Below are 5,669 nucleotides of genomic sequence, written 5' to 3' on the forward strand. Positions count from 1 at the left end.
GGGACACCTAGAATGTGATGCCAGTCTCTCACAGGACACAAGGCCGGGGACACCTGAAATGCGTTGTCAGTCCGTTACAGGACACAATCTGCAGAAACACAGGCAGAACTGGAACCCAAAACCCAACATTGTGAAGATAAGCACCAAACACCATACTATCATTTAATTTAAAAAGGCTTTTTCTAAAGATAAAGTAAAAACAACAAGAAGTACCTGATGACTGCTTTGTTTTATTCATGATTTAATTCTTGGAACTTGAAAACGCAGGTTTAGTACAACTCAGATTTCCTGAACGGTACCGTTGCTCTTCCCTCCTCAAACATCCGCCAGGTGTGTAGCAGTTATTGGCTGCTTGCTAATTGAAAGTTTCCTGAAAACTGCATGAGCACTTAGATCCGTGCTGTGCTCTTCACTGTGGAATTAAGATTACAAGGTCTTATTTACTTCACATTTATTTAACAGATGCTTTATTCACAGCAGCATTTTTGAGAAAACGGAGTCAGCCGGTCCCTGGAACATAGAGGGTTAATACTGTGATGTTCTTGCTTATTTATCTACGTTTTGTCTCCCTTGTCTGACCTCTGCCAGGGCTGTAGCCTGTTTTAGCCTTTAGCCCCTTGTTTTGGAGGTCACTCCTGTCATTCCTGAGCATGACATCTGAGGGAACGAGCCAGGGTTATGGTTTCCATGGTGTGGTGGTTGTCATGTGAACCTAACATGTGAAAGGGTCTCAGTTCAAACCAAGTGGAAATCGACCTGCATTTTGGGAGCAGTGTATGGGTTAGGGTTCTGTGTGATCAGAAGGTTGTTGGTTTCAGCCTTGGTAGAACAGTCACATCGACTGGGCCCATAAGCAAAGCCTTTAAGGTTTTGAACAGATCTGCCAGCCTCAGTTCCCGATGGAACCTGCATCCGCAGGTTTTCACTCCAATCCGTTCCCATTGCTTAATTGGTATAATTACCAGTTAATTACCTATACTATTTTTACAGATACGTTCCCCCGAAAGAGAATGTTAAATATACATTTATTGAATACAAGACAAGATTTACCAGGGCAAACCTTTTTTTTGTACTCTCTTTTTTTAATGTTAAAATACTTTAAAAATACTATTACTTAAGTAATTAAAGAAGGATGTTCTAGAATTATGTGGCCTGAAAGGATACGGAAAACCCTGCTGAGAAATTATTATCCAGCTGACAAGTGTCTGACGTTAAAAAATTTAAGGCGACTGAAGACGATTTAAACATAAACTCATTGCATCAATTCAGACTTTAGTTTCTCTAAAATTAATATATATTCTTCCCATCAATGAAGAATTCATATGTGTAAGGAGAGGTAAGATCTACAACCTGATCTGTAATAAGGAGAAGCAAGATGAAATGGATATTGTGAATAATTCAAACAATATAAATCCCAAAACAAAAAACAACAATATAAAAAAAAAATCATTTTCAGTTCAGTTTTGAAGGACAAGTAAAAAGGTAATCTTTCTGGGAGTTTTAAATGCTTCTCTAAAAGTGATTAAAAACACAGAAGACCCCCCCCGCCAAATGATGGTTGGCGGTATCAGGTGTGATTTGAATAGCGTGGTTCTAATTCCCCAGCAGGGGGCTGTGAGTTTGATGAGGGGGGGGGGGGGGGGTTGGGTGTTCCTGTAGAAAGCACAGAAGTGGGTCTGCTGACAATGGCTCCCTACACCCTCTACACCCTGCCTCAGGGCCCCCTTCCGTCCCCCCGCCCCCCCCCACTCAAACATATCACACTGTTTGTTTACTTTCCAGATGCTGCTATACAAACAGTTAACAGATCTTTCTATTTTATCCAATTACACATCAGTATGGGCAGGACAGTCCGGACGAATGTGGTTTATAAGACCTATAGGAGTTCATATCCGCTTTATGGCTCCAAATAGTCCCAAATAGTAATAATAATAATAAGAATAATAAGAATAATAATAATAAAGGTATTGTGTATTGTCATTGTAATATAGTATTATAATAATATGACATACAGACACCTATTGAATAACAGTGCATTCTTTGGAAGCTGAATGAACAAGCAGGAAGTTTTTTTTCCTTTTAAGACGATGGTTTATTTCCATAACCAGGGCTGGACACTCAAGTGGGAGACGTGTGTCACGCCGCTCTGAGCCAGCAGGAGTAACCAATCCATGGGTCTGCTTTCTCACATGGAGAGAGGGCTTCCATCCATGAGCTTCTACAGACGCGGCTCCTCTGCTCTAATAGCACCTCACAGCACCTGGGCACCAGTGAACCCGCACTCTGATGTCTGGCCCAACACATGGAGCCTTTCTACAAACACACACATACACACATGTTTGTATTCATATCTTTGTGGGGACCGTCCATTTATTTCTATGGGTATAGCCTTGTTCCTAAAAATGACAACCTTACCCCCTACCCAGCCCTAACCTTAACCATAAATAACCAAACAAAATACAAGACTTTTGCCATTTTTTTTTTAAATTGCAGTCACAGATGTGGTTCCCCCAAAACAGTCCCCACAACATCAAAATGTGGGCAGTGGCATCTTAATGATTAGGGAAGCGCACTTATAATTGAAAGATTGCAGGTTCGAATCCCCGACCAGCAAGGCACCACTGAGGTGCCCTGAGCAAGGTACCGCCCCCAAGCACTGCTCCCCGGGCGCTGAATTAGCTGCCCCCTGCTGTGTCACGACGTCACATATGGGTCAAATGCAGAGGACACATTTCATTGTTGTGCACTGTGTGCTGTGGTATGTCAACCCTGACCACTAAATAAAAATAACAGGTTTTTGTCATATTGTGCGCACATTTAGTCCCCACAATGTAATGTATTTCTGATCCACACACACACCAGACACTGAAACAATCCCCAGCAGCATATAAACACCAACCTGTCCTGCTCTGACTTTTGCTAAGGCTGTCCTCAGATTTCCCCCGTAAGAAGATTAAATGCACATCGCTTTTTATAGCAGGCAGACTTTTGATCGGGGTGGGGGTTAGTGGATAAAGAGGAGGAGGCTACAGGTGAGGGGTGAGACTCGGAGGATGGATGCAAAGCTGCTATTTGACCTCGGAAAGAAAGGTCATTGTATCTGCATAAGCTTGCTGATCCCGGCTTAAGCCCCTATTACCCTCTGTGAGGATGACCCCCACCCCCACACCGCCATTGTAGAGAATCATCAACATCTAGCACGTCAGACCACGCAGCTCTGTCAGAAAAGGGGGGGGGGGGGCACTCAACGCCGACATCCATCAAATCCATGAATCAGCATTAGCATGTGAGAGGAGCGCCCAGACCCTCTGAGCTATATGAATCTCTCGCTACCTGAGTCACGAGCCTCCCGAAAGCTAAACGGAGACTGCTCAGCGGCGTGCGTCTCTCCGACAACACGCTACACTCCCAAATACTAAATAATACTCCTGCAAAATAAGTACTACACACATGGCAAGTCCACCCCGGCGATGTTACAACATGAACGCGGTATAAATAGCTACGTCGCTAAGAGCCCACACATGTGATCCAACCTAGCAGGAATGTCTTAATGGAGCCACAGAAAAGGGGGGGCGACTAAAGGTTATACCTGGCTTTTTGCTAACTGCACTGTGACAGATTTAAATATTCGGATAATCAGGGAGGTCAGTCATATCGAACCTGTGTTTTAGTAATGACAGTAAATGCTGACTGTGACCCTCCCCCCTCACCCCGCCCCCCCACCACACACACACACACACACCAAAGAAGTTGAGCATGGAAATGTTTTGAAGTTGTGCAGCGCTGACATGAAATATGTCCCCTGGAGTATTAAGGGAATGGCCAAACATGTGGGAATACTTTTGCCCCGACATGAAAGAGACGGTACCCCTGTCGGGACGTGGGCGGCTCCCAAACGATGTTAGTTTTGACAGCTCTTCTTGCAATTTTGTAGCACATTAACCCTGAGGCCACTCCTTCTCTTAGAAGCACTCGCTGTCACCTTCCCAGTCGTGAACGTTGACTGCCCAATTAATTGCACTAATAAATTCTCCATTTCTGGCGCCGTGTTGGAGCGCCTTTCGTTAGAGCGCCTTTCGTTAGAGCGCCTTTCGTTAGAGCGCCTTTTGTTAGAGCACTCCGCTCTGCTCTGACAGTCACACACCGGTGTCCTACACCTCTCTGAGTGTGACTACGTGTTGGGTGCATGTGTGTGTCTTCATCCTCTCCTGGGCATCGCCAGTCTGTCACACTGCTCTCCTTGTGAAAGGCCACAGGATCACCCTGTACCACCGATTCTGCTTTGAATATGAATGGATTCCCCTTTATATATGTGCGCCTTTATGCAAATTAAATGAAACATGTTGTCGCATCTATATGCAGACAGACTGACCACAGTTAAGATGGACATTACAGTCACATTAATTTATACTTATTGCCTTGGGTCCGGATTTAGGACCTTGTGGTCTGATTAAAAATTGTACGGGAATAACCCAGGATGGGGAGCCAATACGTTACAGGCCACACACACCTTCATGCCTGTGGGGAATTTGCAGACTAAAGGTAAACTTAGCATGTTACTGGACTGTGGATGAAACCAGAGAACCTGAACGAAATGCCACCACAACACGGGAAGCATTCCCAGACCATTCACTTGAAACATATATGGATGGCTGATTCACAGTTATACCACCCAGCTCCAACCCCATCTGAGCAGGCCTGCCAGTCCATGGGTACAGCACCTCTTCTGTCTATCCACCCAGCCCTAACCGAGCAGGCCTGCCAGTCTGTGGGCACAGTGCCTCCTCTGTCCATCCACCCAGCCCTAACCGAGCAGGCCTGCCAGTCTGTGGGCACAGAGCCTCCTCTGTCCATCCACCCAGCCCTAACCGAGCAGGCCTGCCAGTCTGTGGGTAGAGCACCTCTTCTGTCCATCCACCCAGCTCCAACCCTACCTGAGCAGGTCTGCCAGTCCATGGGTACAGCACCTCTTCTGTCCATCCACCCAGCCCTAACCGAGCAGGCCTGCCAGTCTGTGGGCACAGTGCCTCCTCTGTCCATCCACCCAGCCCTAACCGAGCAGGCCTGCCAGTCTGTGGGCACAGTGCCTCCTCTGTCCATCCACCCAGCCCTAACCGAGCAGGCCTGCCAGTCTGTGGGCACAGAGCCTCCTCTGTCCATCCACCCAGCCCTAAGCGAGCAGGCCTGCCAGTCTGTGGGTAGAGCACCTCTTCTGTCCATCCACCCAGCTCCAACCCCACCTGAGCAGGCCTGCCAGTCCATGGGTACAACACCTCTTCTGTCCATCCACCCATCCCTAACCGAGCAGGCCTGCCAGTCTGTGGGCACAGTGCCTCCTCTGTCCATCCACCCAGCCCTAACCGAGCAGGCCTGCCAGTCTGTGGGCACAGTGCCTCCTCTGTCCATCCACCCAGCCCTAACCGAGCAGGCCTGCCAGTCTGTGGGTAGAGCACCTCTTCTGTCCATCCACCCAGCTCCAACCCTACCTGAGCAGGTCTGCCAGTCCATGGGTACAGCACCTCTTCTGTCCATCCACCCAGCCCTAACCGAGCAGGCCTGCCAGTCCGTGGGCACAGTGCCTCCTCTGTCCATCCACCCAGCCCTAACCGAGCAGGTCTGCCAGTCCGTGGGCACAGAGCCTCCTCTGTCCATCCACCCAGCCCTAACTC

Source organism: Paramormyrops kingsleyae, chromosome 7 (assembly GCF_048594095.1).
Source record: "Paramormyrops kingsleyae isolate MSU_618 chromosome 7, PKINGS_0.4, whole genome shotgun sequence".
NCBI lineage: Eukaryota > Metazoa > Chordata > Actinopteri > Osteoglossiformes > Mormyridae > Paramormyrops > Paramormyrops kingsleyae.